Source organism: Bombina bombina, chromosome 3 (genome assembly GCF_027579735.1).
Source record: "Bombina bombina isolate aBomBom1 chromosome 3, aBomBom1.pri, whole genome shotgun sequence".
Taxonomy (NCBI): Eukaryota; Metazoa; Chordata; class Amphibia; order Anura; family Bombinatoridae; genus Bombina; species Bombina bombina.
This window is the reverse complement of record NC_069501.1, coordinates 210891643-210908745: the sequence shown is the minus strand read 5'-3', so window position 1 is coordinate 210908745 and position 17103 is coordinate 210891643. Positions and strand designations below refer to the sequence as shown.

At 46.2% G+C, this 17103-nt stretch overlaps 1 protein-coding gene and 1 non-coding gene across 2 annotated transcripts in view; one reads left to right on the top strand and one right to left on the bottom strand.

Annotated features, from left to right (window-relative positions):
* ZSWIM7 (zinc finger SWIM-type containing 7) overlaps positions 1 to 17103 on the bottom strand; it is a 413683-nt gene that overhangs the window by 297842 nt on the left and 98738 nt on the right. The window lies entirely within an intron of this gene.
* LOC128654906 (5.8S ribosomal RNA) lies at positions 590 to 742 on the top strand. The gene has a single exon (XR_008401549.1). It is a non-coding gene; the product is annotated as a 5.8S ribosomal RNA (ribosomal RNA).

Genomic DNA, 17103 nt, shown 5'->3' with positions numbered 1-17103 from the left:
TGCGGAAGGATCATTAACGGGAAAATGGAGGACCCGGCGGCGCGTTCCCCCCCGAACTGAAAACGAGCCATGCCGGATCCCGTCCCCGAAGCAGGGGCGGCATGAACCGAGGCGACGCACGAGGCGGAGCGCAGACGGGACTGCGGGGAGGGGGCGGCCTCTGGAGGGGGAGAGACGGGTCGAAGACGGGGGCCCCGGGAGGGGAGCTCCCCGAGCCGGATCCTGCCCCCCTGGCGCTCGCCACCCGAAGCGTCCGCCCGGGAGAAGCGCTCCCCCCCCTCGGCCGCTGCAATGGCCGTCCTCCCCCGGAGAGGAAACCATCCCCTCCCTGGCCGCCCCGGGTACCTGGCGCGCCCGCCCTAGTCCCACAAGGGCGGGGCGGGCGTCTCTCGAAGGACCCAAGCCCCTCTCCCCCGGCAGCGGGGCCGGGCGCCCGGGCAGCAGGGCCAGCCCCTCCGTCGAAAGGGGGGCAAGGAAGCTCCAAAAACCCTCAGCCGGGCCAGTCCCCATTTCCTCCCGGGGGCGGGGGGCCCTCGCCCGCCCGGCAGACCCTTTATCGATTGAGACACAGAGAGAAATGAGCATCGGCTACTCTCTGCGGTGGATCACTCGGCTCGCGTGACGATGAAGAATGCAGCTAGCTGCAAGAATTATTGTGAATTTCAGGACACATTGATCGTCAACACTTCGACGCACCCCGCGGCCCCGGGTTCCTCCCGGGGCCACGCCTGTCTGAGGGTCTCCGCTCCGTCGGTCTCCCCGTCGCGTCCAGGCGCGGTGGGGGCCCGTCAAAGGGGGGAAGGGGGGGAAGGAGGGGGGAAGGGGGGGAAGGAGGGGGGAAGGAGGGGGGAAGGGGGGGAAGGAGGGGGGAAGGGGGGGAAGGAGGGGGGAAGGAGGGGGGAAGGGGGGGAAGGAGGGGGGAAGGGGGGGAAGGAGGGGGGAAGGGGGGGAAGGAGGGGGGAAGGGGTCCGCCCCCTCCCTTGCCTCTTTCCGCGCTCCCCCCGGCGCCTCCGTCCCCCCAAGGCCAGACCCGGCGACGGCGGGAGCCCCCTCCTCGTGGCGTGGCTGTCCCGCGGCCCCCCGCACCCGGAGGGAAGCCTCCCCTCCGAGCCCAACCTTTCTCGACTGACCTCAGAGCAGACGAGGCGACCCGCCGGACTTAAGCATATTACAAAGCGGAGGAAAAGAAACTAACCAGGATTCCCCCAGTAGCGCAAGCGAAGAGCCCAGCGCTGAATCCCCGCCCGGCGGGCGCGGGAAATGTGGCGTAAGGGAGGCCGGACCGCCCCGTCGCCGCACGGGGGCCCGAGTCCTTCTGATCGAGGCCCAGCCCGTGGACGGTGTTAGGCCGGTGGCGGGACCCAGCCTCCCCGGAGTGGGGTTGTTTGGGAATGCAGACCAAAGCGGGTGGTAAACTCCATCTAAGGCTAAATACCGGCGCGAGACCGATAGCGGACAAGTACCGTAAGGGAAAGTTGAAAAGAACTTTGAAGAGAGTTCAAGAGGGCGTGAAACCGTCGAGAGGTAAACGGGTAGGGTCCGCACCGTCTGCCCGGAGGATTCAATCCGGCGGGGCCGGCCAGCCGGCCCGGGCCTTTTTTTCCCAGGGAATCCCCGGTCTAGACCCCCTCCCCCGCAGGGCGCACTTCCTCCACGGCGGTGTGCCGCGACTGGTCACGGGCCAGCCGGGAAGGCACGAGGGGGGAGGTGTCCGGGCCCGCCCAGCGAGGGGCGCCCAGCGTTACAGCCCCCTGGCCCGGCTTCGCCCGGGGCCGAGGAAGCAGACCGCCTCTGTGCCCTCCACCTCCGTCCCCGCCATCCCCGTCCCACTCCCCTTCGCCGGGGAGGGGGCGGGCCCGGGGGGGGGGGACAGGGCCACCCGCTCCATTGAAACCGTAATGCAGGTGTCCTAAGGTGAGCTCAGGTAGGACAGAAACCTCCCACGGAGCAGAAGGGCAAAAGCTCGCTTAATCTTGATTTTCAGTACGAATACAGACCATGAAAGCGGGGCCTCACAATCCTTCTGACTTTTTGGGTTTTAAGCAGGAGGTGTCAGAAAAGTTACCACAACGATAACTGGCTTGTGGCAGCCAAGCGTTCATATTTTTGATCCTTCGATGCCGGCTCTTCCTATCATTGTGAAGCAGAATTCACCAAGCGTTGGATTGTTCACCCACTAATAGGGAACGTGAGCCGGGTTTAGATCGTCGTGAGACAGGTTAGTTTTACCCTACTGATGATGCGTCATCGCGATAGTAATCCTGCTCAGTACGAGAGGAACCTCAGGTTCAGACATTTGGTGTACGTTGCTTGGCTGAGGAGCCAATGGGGCGAAGCTACCATCTTTGGGATTATGACTGAACGCCTCTAAGTCAGAATCCCCCCTAAACGCGACGATACAGCGGCGCCGCGGAGCCTCAGTCGGCCTCGGGTAGCCGGTGGGCAGAACCGCTCGCCTCGGGACCGGAGCGCGGACAGAAGGGGGCCGTCTCTCTCCCGGATCGCACCGCACGTTCGTGGGGAACCCGGTGCTAAATCATTCGTAGACGACCTGATTCTGGGTCGGGGTTTTGTGCGTAGCAGAGCAGCTACCTCGCTGCGATCTATTGAAAGTCATCCCTCGATCTATTGAAAGTCATCCTTCGAGCCAAGCTTTTGTCTTCTGGACATACCTCAGGCCGCGCGGCGGGGGGGCACCGACGCCCTCCCCCGGCGGTAGAGGAGGGGGGGCGGATGGGTCACGCGGGGCGTCCCGCTACCCTACCCCCCTCCGCTCCGTCTGAGACAGGGGGCAAGTTTTTCGGGACCGGCGAGCCTCTCTCTCTCTCTGTCTATTCCTCCCCGCCGCCTGGGGGCAAGTTCCGGAAGGGCCAGGATCGGGTCGACCGGCGTAGTTCTCCGGGTTCCCCGGGGAAAGTTTCGGCAGGGCCCGCGGTGCGGGCGTCAAAGAACAAACCATGAGCTGACGGAGGGGGGGGGGCGCCGCCGGAGGGGGGTCTTAATCCTCGGAGGGGGCTTAATACTCGGGAGTGTGCTTAATCCTCCGGGGGTGGGGGTGGGTCACCTCGATTCGGCGGGCGGGAGTTCCAGGGAATCGGGCGGAATGCCAGGCTTAGCATGGTCCCCCCATGGGGGCTCTGGTCCCGCAGCCTCCACGAGGGCTCAAGTCCCGGAGACCCCGACAGGGAGCCAGGCGCGGAGAGGGACCGCCTGCCAGCCCAGGGTAGGAGTCGCGAGTCACGGCAAGCGACAAGGAGATTTTGAGAGCGAAGTCAAGGGGAGAGCGCCTCTTGGGTCACGACGAGGCAGCCTAGTCAAAGGATCGGAGGTGTACGGCCACTAGGGGGCGACACTCCCGGGGCGGGGTTTCCCCTCAGCCTCCTGGGGACCCGTCCTCCAAGCGGGGAGTCCGGGGTAGGCTCGGGGGCCGCTAGGAGCTTGCTACCTTTTCAGACCACCAGGGGGCGTCACTTCCGGGGAAGGGGGTGACCTACCGCCTCCCGGGGCCCCGTCCGCCCAAGCGGGAAGGCCAGCGGAGGCTTGGTGGCCCGCTGCCTCCCGCTGCCTTTTCTGACCACTAGGGGGAGCCACTTCCAGGGCGGGGTTCCCCTCAGCCTCCCTAGGACCCGTCCTTCGAGCGGGGAAGCCGGGATAGGCTCGGGGGCTGCGGGGAGCTCGCTGCATTTTTCGGCCACAAGGGAGCGCCACATTCGGGGCGGGGGTTCCCCTCAGCCTCCCGGGGACCCGTCCTCCGAGCGGGGAATCCGGGGTAGGCTCGGGGCAGCGGGGAGCTTGCTGCCTTTTTCGGCCACAAGGGGGCGCCAGTTCCGGGGCGGGGGTTCCCCTCCGCCTCCCGGGGACCCGTCCTCTGAGTGGGGAAGCCGGGGTAGGCTCGGGGGCCGCAGGGAGCTCGCTACCTTTTACGGCCACCGGGGGGCGCCACTTCAGGGGCGGGGGTGCCCTCAGCCTCCCGGGTTAACTGCCCTCTGAGCGGGGAGGCCAGGGTAGGCTCGGGGGCCGCGGGGAGCTCGCTAGCTTTTACGGCCACGGGGGGTGCCACTTCATGGGCGGGGAGCCCTCAGCCTCCCGGTTTAACCTCCCTCCGAGCGGGGAGTCCGGGTAGGCTCGGGGGCCCGCAGAGAGCTCGCTACCTTTTATGGCCACCAGGGGGCACCACTTCAGGGGCGGGGGTGCCCTCAGCCTCCCGGGTTAACCCTCCTCCGAGAGGGGAGGCCGGGGTAGGCTCGGGGGCCGCAGGGAGCTCGCTTCCTACCTCCTTCCCATGCCACAAAGCGAAGGGAGCGGGACTGGGGATGGGCTGGCCCGACGAGAGTTCTGGGGCGCCCGCAGGACTACGAGCGCTCTCCCAGCCCTCCGACGTCGGCGCAACGACTCCGAGGGAGCCTCCTGCCAGAGGTGGGGAAGCAAGAGCGCAGGCAGGGAGGTAGCGGGGCCTACCCAGGCCCGGGCGGGAGTTCCAGGAGCCCGGTCCGAATTTCGGGGAGGCAGCCGGGGCGGACGAGGCAGGCCGTGAGTTCCAGGAGCCCGGCCTGGGTTTCAGGGAGGCGGCCGGGCTGATGAGGCCTACCGGGAGTTCCAGGAGGTAAGGGAAAATCTCGGGCCGAAAGAAACAAGGTAAAGAAAACCCGGTACTTCCCGGTTGAAATTACCTCAAGTCGGCTTTATTAACCATCGACAAATACAGCACACAGGGGCCGCAGCACAGGACGGCGGCCACTAACGCTGACGCGTTCTCGGCTTCCTTCGCCGTAGTCACAGCCTAATTAAATCTCAGCCCCCGAATTCACGGAGGGAGGGATTCACGGAGGGAGGGTGCGAGAGGCAGGGACTTTGTAGTTTTTTCTATCCCCCCCACCCGGGGCAAGTTGGGTCCCCCGGGCCCCGTCGGGTGAGGTTGCAGCGATCGGGCACCTCGGCCGAGACGGGGTTCCGCGCCCCCGACCTCCGGACGGTGCTCCCCTGCTGAAGGGGGCCCCCTCAGCCCCTCTCGCGATGAGCCCTGGGCACCCTCGGGGAGATCTTCGGCGACACGGATTTCGGTGCTCTACAGCGCCCCCTGGTGGATGCCGAAGACTTCCGTGCCGAGTTGGCCTCGCTCCCCGTGTCCCCCCTCCGGGGCTATCGGGACAGAGTCCCCTTCTGGGGGGCTCCGCGACAGCAGGATCGATCTGGCCTCCTCTTCCCCGGCAGGGAGGACCCTTTGGCCCTGGGCGTCCCGGCCGAAAGCGAGTTCCCCGCGCCCGCTACCGTCACGAGGCGGCCCGTTGCGAGCGAGGTTAGACTTAGGTTTTTGTTTTTTTTATTATTTATTTAGATTAGGGTGGGCATTTTGTAAAAGAGCTAAATGTCCTTTTAAGGGCAAAGACCAACAAATGCCCTTTTTTTTAGTGTTAGTTTTTTTATTTTGGGGGGTTTTACTGTTAGGGGGGACTTTGTGTATTTTTAATGTAAAAGAGCTGTTTATCTTGGATCAATGCCCAGCAAAAAGCCCTTTTAAGGGCTACTGGTAGTTTATTCTTAGAGTAGGGGGTGTTTTTATTTGGGGGGGGCTTTTTATTTTCATAGGAAAAAGGTATAATGTTTTAAAATGTGATAATTTTGTTTTTTTATTTTATGTAATCTTAGATTTTTTTATTTTATGTAATTGTAGCATAAAGGGACAGTCTACACCAGAATTTTAATTTTGACTAGACTGTCCCTTTAATTTATACTTACTTTATTTTTTATTTTTAAAGTAGTGTTAGGTTTTTTTATTTTAATAGTTAGTAACTTTAGTATTTTGTAATTTAGGTAATTTGGGTTCATTTAGGGGTATTACGTTAGGGGGTGTTAGGTTAGGGGGCTTAGTAATTTAATTATTTATTTGCGTTGTGGGCTTTGGTCGTTTAGGGGTTAATACTTTGATAGGTTTATTGTGTTGTGGGTTAATGGCGGATTAGGGGTTAATAGTTTTAGTAGGTAGTTTGCTATGTTGGGGTTGGAGGATTTAGGGGTTAATACTTTAATAGGTTTATTGCGGTGTGGGTATGATGGCGGATATAGGGGTTAATAGTTTAAATAGGCATATTGCGTTGTGGTTCTTTTTTGTCGGTTTAGGGGTTAATACTTTTATTCGTTCCAATATGGGTTTGATGGCAGATATAGGGGTTTTACGTGCCAGGCTTATTTTTGGGAAGCATGTTAGACTTTTACAGGAGATTTTTTTTTTTTTTTACTTTTCTTAGGCTCCGCTAGTTTCTAAAGTGCCGTAAGTCACTGGCGACACCAAAAAATTGTATTTACGCTAATTTCTGGACAACGCTAGTTTATCTGACATACGGCACTATGCTATTTGAGCTTTGTAATTCCAGGTGTTTGTCAGCTAATTTCTGGACATCGCTAGTTTATCCGACATACGGCACTTTATGAACTGCCGGCGGGGTTTATTGGATACCCCTATGTGTGAGGTGAAATCACGGGCGGTGAAGGTTGCAACGCTTGCGCTGAAGCCTGCGCCGTATATGTAATCTCACCCTACGTGGCTGGTTACTGCTGCCAATAGACTGGGTTCTAAAGCTATTCCCAAATTATTTGTGCCAAACATGATTCGTTAACAGTGGGTTTGCCCTGTGCAGGCAAACAGAAACCATAGAGCAGTGGCAATGCCAGTATTATCTGACCTTTCCCAGAATATAGTATTGTGTGTTCTCTTTGTCAATTTATGGTAAGGGATTTTATTTGTAAATCTGCAACTAGAGTTTATTGGTTTTCTAAAGTGATTGCATTATTAGCATGATTTCATAGTATTGTGCAGGGTAAAATTTACAAAACCATAGCTAAAGGTTATAGAATTTGAATTATTTGCAGTGTTTTGTTAGAATGTAGTATTTTTCAGTGCTGTGTTTCAGTGAGTGTAAGTTTATGTGTTTGCTTTCAGGTTGATTGTGTTTGTTAAAACTTTGTGTTTTGTTTTGCGTAGTGGACAGTTGTTTTTAAATGATTTTTAGAGATGTGTGTGGAAGGGTGCTGTAGGAATGGAATGGAATATTGAGATGTATTTGATTTTGCCTGATTTTAAGGATACTACTTCTTTTAAAAGTGCATGGATTGTCTTTTAGTTGCAGTCATATTCTGTTTGCGTGACACATAGGGTGTTTCACGCGAAAAAAGGTGGAGTATTGATGAGTATCTTTATGTATTGATGAGTTTCTTTATTTATGTGATTTGGGTGGGTGTTTTTCAGTAAGAAAATATTTAGACAAGTTTTTAACAAAATATTTGTATTTGCAGGATGAGACCATGGAGCTGTATCCAGAAGGAAAAAACCCCCCACTAACTTAATTATTTTTGAGATTTTCAAATTTAGGTAAATCTGTACAGATAAAATTTCATAGTGCAGTCTCCAAAAGATTGAAGATAGAAAGCAAGTAAACCTGTTAAATAAGGAGATGCCTGGCGCCTAGGTGAAGGAAAGAAAAGGAAGATAAAAAGACCTTTGTCAATGTTGTTTAACCACCATACTGAAGTAAAAGTTGCTGAACTATCTTTTGGATCCATTCTTTGCATTGGAAGCTGGTACCAGCCCCAGAACTGGACTCTGGGTAATCTATGACTGTTTCCTATGATGTGTGTCTTCAGAACACAAAGACTATTCTTCTTTTGACTGTGCCTTGACTGTTGGAGTTGAGGACCTGTTACGCTGTTACAGAGTCATGCACAGCTAAATTAGGGGAGTATTGTTTTAACTTGTTTACTCATATTGATTGTTTTGTATTCTCTTGTAATTGTGTTATATTTATTGATCATATTAGTTATAAGAAGTCATATAGATTTGTCTGCAGAAAAGTATGCTGTATTTGTATTAGTATACATTGTAGTTTATATACTTAAACAAAGTAATCCTCCAGATAAGTGTAACTCTAAACCTTGCAGTATTGTAACCTATTGTATGGCCCACAGAGTATAGAGAATATGTTTGCACCTTTATAGTATAAAGAAAATGCTGCAATATCTCAGAATATTCTAGACCCTTCACCATTTTAGAACACAGAAGGTTCCCCCATGTTTCTATACCTCCCCTTTACATTTAAGCGAAGGAGGGCATTGTAATCATTCCTTAGTATATAGTCAAACTACTCACAATAGAGGTTAAGAGGTTAAGAACACAACCTCAACTAGAAATTTATATCAATTATACAGAGAAATATGAGTTTTGGGAATAGTATAATTATGATATTTATGGTATATTCTATACTTACAATGGCTCTTATTGGATCTGTGTTATGAAAGCAAATGTATTTTTCCCTTGATTAACTGGTATGGTATCTGCTATTTGAGCTTTGTAATTCCAGGTGTTTGTCAGCGAAAATAATTATCTTACCATAAAGATGTGTTTACCTTTAAAAAGATTTTGTAGTTTTAATAATGTTATGATTGTATTCTTTCCTCATACAGGAGTGCGAGAGAATTTAGGTTACATAAAATAATTAGTAAATTAGTAGTGTTTCTATCAGATGAGACAGCTATTATAAACATTACATATAGTAGCTTTGCAGAATAAATCTACACTAGGTTATTTTGTTTAGTAGTTTAAAGAGAAAGTATGAAGAAATTAATTTTAAAGAAAATGTTTTTATTGAACGTTTTATTTTTCGTTTTTGTTGCAGGGCAGGCCTTAGCACAAGTTACTTAGCATAGCCATACAGCCTCTTGATGAAGTCAAGCAGTTTTTACTTGCTTAGTATTCATGTTTAAAGTATAATTATAATTGTATAGAGTAGCTGTGAGTTATTTTCTATAAAAGTATAATAAATGTATTTAACTTTTTCTGGTTTTATATGACATAGGATAAGTTAAACTATTAAAGGAAATTGTGATGCTTACAGAAAACGTGAAAGAGGTTTTGTTGGGCATAATTGTGATGCTGTTTTGTTTCCTTCTTAGACTCCTGACCCGAGTGTCTGTTGCTATGAGGATCCACATGTTTCCCTTGTCTACCCCATGAACAAACCATTGTAAATCCAGCATGTATCTGCAGACAAACTCTCTCTCATGTGCAAAGCACCCCTATTGCAAATGGACTATGGTATTGAAGTAGAGTGTCTGAGGGAGGTGGAGCTCTAAGAGGACAAAGACTGCCCCTAAAGTGATAAGAGGCCACCCAGATATACTTGTGCTGTTCCCATGTTGTGCTTCACTGTGTAGGGTGTACAGAGCAGGACCATGTCAATGTGATTTGGGGATGCTAGCTATGCAAATTGAGAAAGATGTTGTTTGGGGGTAGATTAGCCAGTAGTTTGGGAACGCTGGGAGGTAGACAGAGAGTATTGTGAATGAATTTCTCTACAGTATTCTCACATATATTCATGTTATACTGTAGTATTAGCCTTACATTGTTGTTAATATATTTACTAATTTTCTGTGCCTTTTATATAGTTGTTTAATTTTCATTTTATGTTATTCTGTTAGAATAAAAGGGTGGAATGTAAGAATATATATATATATATATATATATATATATATATATATATATATATATATATATATATATATATAATAACAATACTGACACCATTTTGTCTCTACATTTTGTTTAAGACTCCATTTTAAGATGAGTTCATTATATTTCTTCATAATGTGTTTTATTATGCTGTGAGAACATACATTAGTTTTTTAGTTTCATATGCAACGATTGTATCTCAAGAATGGCATTGCTATGCCCTGGCGATGCGCCTGGATACACCGTTATCTAAAACGGTTTGTTTCTCAGTATAACTCTTTTTTTCTATATTTTTACTGTGCTTCTTTGTTCTAACGTATGCTGTGTAGAATGGTGTGATTATGATACATCATTTGTTTAACCCCATATAATGTAACCATTGTCTATAAAAGTATGTGATGCCTGTCTGATTGTTGTTCTCGAGATCTCGCCAAGTAACCCATTCAGTTCCAGGTGAAGAATACTGTTATCAAGTGATAACACCCCCGGTTATAACGCCTAACAACGCCATAAGGTCTATTTCCGACAATCCCCATCTCAGTGTTATTTGATGAAAAATCTCCTTCTTTGCCATTTTGTTGACAGGATCGGGACACTTCGTAAGTAATCTGCTATCACATTTAAATTTCCTGATAGATGAACAGCTGAGAGATTCAGAGCATAATTTTGGCCACAAACCAGTATTGATTAAACATCTTTCAACATTCTCTAGCTACTTGTACCTCCTTGAAACTTATCATAGAAGCTGGTTGTCTTGTTTTTTGTTAAAATTCTTCACGCTTCGCTATGTTGAAGAGACATCTGTCCTGGAACAGACAGATGCCAGGAATGATTAAAGTGCGCACACACTTTCTAAATCATCCCAGGTTATGCAATTTACGGTCGACATCAGACAAACATGGCAGTGCCCATCAGAGTCCCCTAAAGACAAAACTCCTGAATGCCACTGCTCACAAACAATTAGCTTAAAGCCCAAACACAGATTCCTAGGAAAAAAAACTGTATGTATGCTGCAAGATCAGAAAATCATCAGAAAAGAACCCCCCCCCCCCCCGTGCGCACAAATCCCAGAGGGAAAGCAGGGAGGAGTACTGCTAGTACAGTATAGTACAAAATTCCCACCAAAGACATACATAATGCAGTCAAAAAATCCAAAAAACACAAAGTCAAAGACGATGTTTCCCAGTCCCTTGTCCACCTGCTAAGGTTTTACAGAACTAGGAGTAGGAGGAGGGACAGAAAGGAAGTTACCTTTACACAGATATAGGTGTAATTCTGATGTAGGTGATCACCTGTATCTAAGGGAAGTGAAACCCTTTATTTAAAAAGGGCAGTCTCTCCTATTTAAAATGAGGGTTTCACATCCCTTTGTGTGAAATTACAAAGTACCTATGCCTCTGGGAAATCCCTAACTGCATATAACATCCATCATATTTCCACAGGCAAAGCAAATAATGATCCCTCTTTATTGTTCCACTATAAAACAATTATAGAGTGAGGATGACCCATTGCCATGTGCCTTAATCAGAAAGAAAGCAGATATGACATGTCTCTGTGTCTCCTAGATGTGATGATGAAGCCATAAATGTATGAAAAACAACTTGGAATCTTACAGACCCTATCCTCATGTATACCAACCGTCTGATATATGGAAGGAAGGACAAGGGAAAAGTATTGAGCTCAACATCTCTTTACAAATGATAAATGTGGAAATATCGATCAGTTTCTCATTATCATTTAGAGCTGATACATCTTAAGAGCAATTACGTTTAGCGCAACTTAAAATTAATTATAAAATACAATTTGATCTTGAGTGGCAGTGTGTCCTTAAGATAATTCATAAATCTACACATTGAATAATTCGGGTAGTAAAAGCTAAATAAAAAACAGACAAAGCATTACAGGGGTGGCATCGGAAAGAAACAGAAGAAAAACAGTATCCTGGGCAGTTGAGATACTAAAAAACAGAATTTATGTTTACCTGATAAATTTCTTTCTCCAACGGTGTGTCCGGTCCACGGCGTCATCCTTACTTGTGGGATATTCTCTTCCCCAACAGGAAATGGCAAAGAGCCCAGCAAAGCTGGTCACATGATCCCTCCTAGGCTCCGCCTACCCCAGTCATTCGACCGACGTTAAGGAGGAATAATAGCATAGGAGAAACCATATGGTACCGTGGTGACTGTAGTTAAAGAAAATAAATTATCAGACCTGATTAAAAAACCAGGGCGGGCCGTGGACCGGACACACCGTTGGAGAAAGAAATTTATCAGGTAAACATAAATTCTGTTTTCTCCAACATAGGTGTGTCCGGTCCACGGCGTCATCCTTACTTGTGGGAACCAATACCAAAGCTTTAGGACACGGATGAAGGGAGGGAGCAAATCAGGTCACCTAAATGGAAGGCACCACGGCTTGCAAAACCTTTCTCCCAAAAATAGCCTCAGAAGAAGCAAAAGTATCAAACTTGTAAAATTTGGTAAAAGTGTGCAGTGAAGACCAAGTCGCTGCCCTACATATCTGATCAACAGAAGCCTCGTTCTTGAAGGCCCATGTGGAAGCCACAGCCCTAGTGGAATGAGCCGTGATTCTTTCGGGAGGCTGCCGTCCGGCAGTCTCGTAAGCCAATCTGATGATGCTTTTAATCCAAAAAGAGAGAGAGGTAGAAGTTGCTTTTTGACCTCTCCTTTTACCTGAATAAACAACAAACAGGGAAGATGTTTGTCTAAAATCCTTTGTAGCATCTAAATAGAATTTTAGAGCGCGAACAACATCCAAATTGTGCAACAAGCGTTCCTTCTTTGAAACTGGTTTCGGACACAGAGAAGGTACGATAATCTCCTGGTTAATGTTTTTGTTAGAAACAACTTTTGGAAGAAAACCAGGTTTAGTACGTAAAACCACCTTATCTGCATGGAACACCAGATAAGGAGGAGAACACTGCAGAGCAGATAATTCTGAAACTCTTCTAGCAGAAGAAATTGCAACTAAAAACAAAACTTTCCAAGATAATAACTTAATATCAACGGAATGTAAGGGTTCAAACGGAACCCCCTGAAGAACTGAAAGAACTAGATTGAGACTCCAAGGAGGAGTCAAAGGTTTGTAAACAGGCTTGATTCTAACCAGAGCCTGAACAAAGGCTTGAACATCTGGCACAGCTGCCAGTTTTTTGTGAAGTAACACCGACAAGGCAGAAATCTGTCCCTTCAGGGAACTTGCCGATAATCCTTTTTCCAATCCTTCTTCTTAAAGCCTTGAAAATATTGCACACCAATTTTGGAAGCTTTAACCCTTAAAATAACGGAACCGGAGCCGTTTTAAGCTTTAACCCCTTTACAGTCCCTGGTATCTGCTTTGCTGAGACCCAACCAAACCCAAAGGGGAATACGATACCAAATGATGCCTTCAGAAGTCTTTTATCAGTATCAGAGCTCCTCTCACATGCGACTGCATGCCATGCCTCTCAAAAACAAGTGCGCAACACCGGCGCGAAAATGAGACTCTGCCTATGCTTTGGGAAAGCCCCTAAAGAATAAGGTGTCTAAAACAGTGCCTGCCGATATAATTATATCAAAATACCCAGAATAAATGATTCCTCAAGGCTAAATAAGTGTCAATATCAATCGATTTAGCCCAAAAAATGTCTACAGTCTAAATAAGCCCTTGTGAAGCCCTTATTTACAATCGTAATAAACATGGCTTACCGGATCCCATAGGGAAAATGACAGCTTCCAGCATTACATCGTCTTGTTAGAATGTGTCATACCTCAAGCAGCAAAGGACTGCAAACTGTTCCCCCAACTGAAGTTAATGCTCTCAACAGTCCTGTGTGGAACAGCCATGGATTTTAGTTACGGTTGCTAAAATCATTTTCCTCATACAAACAGAATTCTTCATCTCTTTTCTGTTTCTGAGTAAATAGTACGTACCAGCACTATTTGAAAATAACAAACTCTTGATTGAATAATGAAAAACTACAGTTAAACACTAAAAAACTCTAAGCCATCTCCGTGGAGATGTTGCCTGTACAACGGCAAAGAGAATGACTGGGGTAGGCGGAGCCTAGGAGGGATCATGTGACCAGCTTTGCTGGGCTCTTTGCCATTTCCTGTTGGGGAAGAGAATATCCCACAAGTAAGGATGACGCCGTGGACCGGACACACCTATGTTGGAGAAATGTAGTGTTAAAATGATATATTATTGAAAAATTAGCTATGACGCACAAAGGCAGCGATGGAATGGTTAAACAAAAACCTTTTAATCCCTTTACTGATGCTTGTGCTAGAGTACTTGAAATACTCCAGTGCTCAGCTAGCCTGTTTATATAGCTACTCGAACACTGAACTGCTAATATGAGAAGATAAATATATGCTTTGTAAAGAATGAAAATAATATCCATTAAGTCAATGTTGCCATCTGAAGTGGATGGCTCTTGGCTTGCCAAACCTGCTTACTGTGATCTAAATATTAGTACATAATATATTTAATATAACTATATAATACCAAAAACATTTTAATTCTAGCATGTGTTATCTTTTTCATATAAGAAAAAAAAACATTTCTCTTTTGTTTTTTAAACTGACACAACAATGGTTCACAATATACAATATAAAAAAACTGTCCATGCCAAGCTAGATCAAAAAAGGATGATCTAAAGACCTGCATTTTAAAAATATCAAACTGCATTTAATATTGTTTATTCTAGCATATAAAACAATTAGCCGCAGAGTTATTTAAGGAAACATACATACTAAACTATTGCAATCATCAGAGATCCTTTTTTTGTTTTGTTTTGTTTTGATTGAGGTTGTTATGTAGTACAAAATTAAAGAAAATACAGAGTTTGTCAGACATAAAATAAAGAGATATATATGGACTTCTCAGAAAATAATATTAATGACCACAGGTAGATGTATGTTTTGCTAATAACAATATAACTGTCCGGATAATAGGAGACCTAAAAAAAATGTAGGCTGAGTAATAATTAACTATTATAGGATTGTACATATATAGTTCACAAGCTCCATAGGTCTCAATTGCACAAACAGCTATAAAGCAAGAATGACTACCTGTGTATGAAAAGTGTAAAACCAAACATTGTTTATAACAATAGATATCTGAAATAGAAGTAAAAATAACAAAAGGACTGAACAAATCTAAATGGAACCTCATTTTTCTTTTAGTACACAGATGCAAAGTAACTACTACGTTGGTCGCTCTTGGGCCAAATGTATTGTGAGTACTATGTCAAATGGTAGTTACTTAGGACTATTGTTATGTAAGATATTAGGGAAAGGGGTACAGTGGACAAAAGCAGCTTGTATAATAGAGTGGGGAGGGGGGGCGTGTCCTACTAATTCCAAAATAGAAATCTTCCGAAAAGTATGATGACTAATGCTAGGTCAGATTTTATAAACATCTTAGGCTTTGTGAAAGTTAGTTCAGGGATGCTAATGCAAGCGAGTCTGGCCATAGGGCACTCAATATATATAGTACATGTATAAGGTCAACTGGTTCTAGTTGGGTGGTCTTGAAAGGTAGGCCTCTAGAGGAGCTGGGGAGAGAGTTAGGCAGCATAAGAAATGGGCTGGAGCTGCATATTCTGGGACAATAATACCAGAACATTTTCTTGAACCAACAATAAACAGCATTCAAAACAAGAGTGAGACCATAAAGAACCAAAATAAGGGGGCTTCTAGAGCTTTTAGGGTACACTTTCAAGAGGTAATATAAGGCACTAACCATCCTTAGAGAAGAGTGAAAAACATAATGACGGAACTATATACAAGTAGAGTAGATATCTTGCAATTAGCTTATATAAGGGAATACTTTATCTTTTAAATAACATTCTGTCAAGGTGAGACAAACTTCCTATAGGAGAGTAAATTAAGGGAGTTGAACAAGGAGTAGGAAGCAATCATGGTTGCCAGACACAGACTGTGGGTAACTAAAGTGAGCGTATATGAAAAGTATATGTGGGAGCCATGGCCCAAATGTTAATGGTGCATATAATCATAAATTAGAGCATCAATCTGATAAGCTATATAGGAGCCTACATAGTTTGTAGAGGTCCTGGACCTTAGGAGTTTGTAAAAGACACACTGAGAATATACTAGGGTACTAAGTCATAAGACACATTATAAATCTGACCTTAAAGATAGGGTTTGCTGATCTTGTCTGACATAGCCTTACAAGTACTACCCATATTTGTAAGATGGTTAGTGATATATAAATATAGAATACACATGAGGACATTTAGGTATAATACAGAAAACAGTATATGGTTGAAGTAAACAATCCTGCAGTTTATACCAGATTGATGGCCTAAATGTTAAGAGAGGATGTAGTACTGCAATATAGTATATATATATATATATATATATATATATATATATATATATATATATATATCTCAACATAAAACCAGTGTTGATTCTTTTAGGGACCTCAGGAGCAGAATCAATAACTTCAACAAACATAGCAGCCCTAATCACCTAATCATCAGACATTATGGTGACCTGTGCAAGGACCTATGAATGATCGTTGTTTCCTCAGTAGAGCCCCATTTGTAAAGGTCAATAATCACAAGGGAAATTACCCAGTTTACATGAGTAATTCTATAGGGGCATATAATAAGCTTGCAGTGTATGAAATAGGCTTAAGTTTAGCATCCCACTAACCTACTACTCAAAATTCGACAGATGGATATGGTATACAGTGTGAAATATAGCAGTTTATGGTTAATAAGGTACTCTAACAAAGACCCAATACATCAGACGGTATAGTCCTCATGAAGTGGTCATATCGTGGAAAACATAATTTATGCTTACCTGATAAATTCCTTTCTTCTGTTGTGTGATCAGTCCACGGGTCATCATTACTTCTGGGATATAACTCCTCCCCAACAGGAAATGCAAGAGGATTCACCCAGCAGAGCTGCATATAGCTCCTCCCCTCTACGTCACTCCCAGTCATTCGACCAAGAATCAACGAGAAAGGAGAAACCAAGGGTGAAGTGGTGACTGGAGTATAATTTAAAAGATATTTACCTGCCTTAAAACAGGGCGGGGCCGTGGACTGATCACACAACAGAAGAAAAGGAATTTATCAGGTAAGCATAAATTATGTTTTCTTCTGTTATGTGTGATCAGTCCACGGGTCATCATTACTTCTGGGATACCAATACCAAAGCAAAAGTACACGGATGACGGGAGGGATAGGCAGGCTCATTATACAGAAGGAACCACTGCCTGAAGAACCTTTCTCCCAAAAATAGCCTCCGAAGAAGCAAAAGTGTCAAATTTGTAAAATTTGGAAAAAGTATGAAGCGAAGACCAAGTTGCAGCCTTGCAAATCTGTTCAACAGAGGCCTCATTCTTAAGGCCCAAGTGGAAGCCACAGCTCTAGTAGAATGAGCTGTAATTCTTTCAGGAGGCTGCTGTCCAGCAGTCTCATAGGCTAAACGAATTATGCTACGAAGCCAGAAGGAGAGAGAGGTAGCCGAAGCCTTATGACCTCTCCTCTGACCAGAGTACACGACAAACAGGGAAGACGTTTGTCGAAAATCCTTAGTTGCCTGCAAGTAGAACTTGAGGGCACGA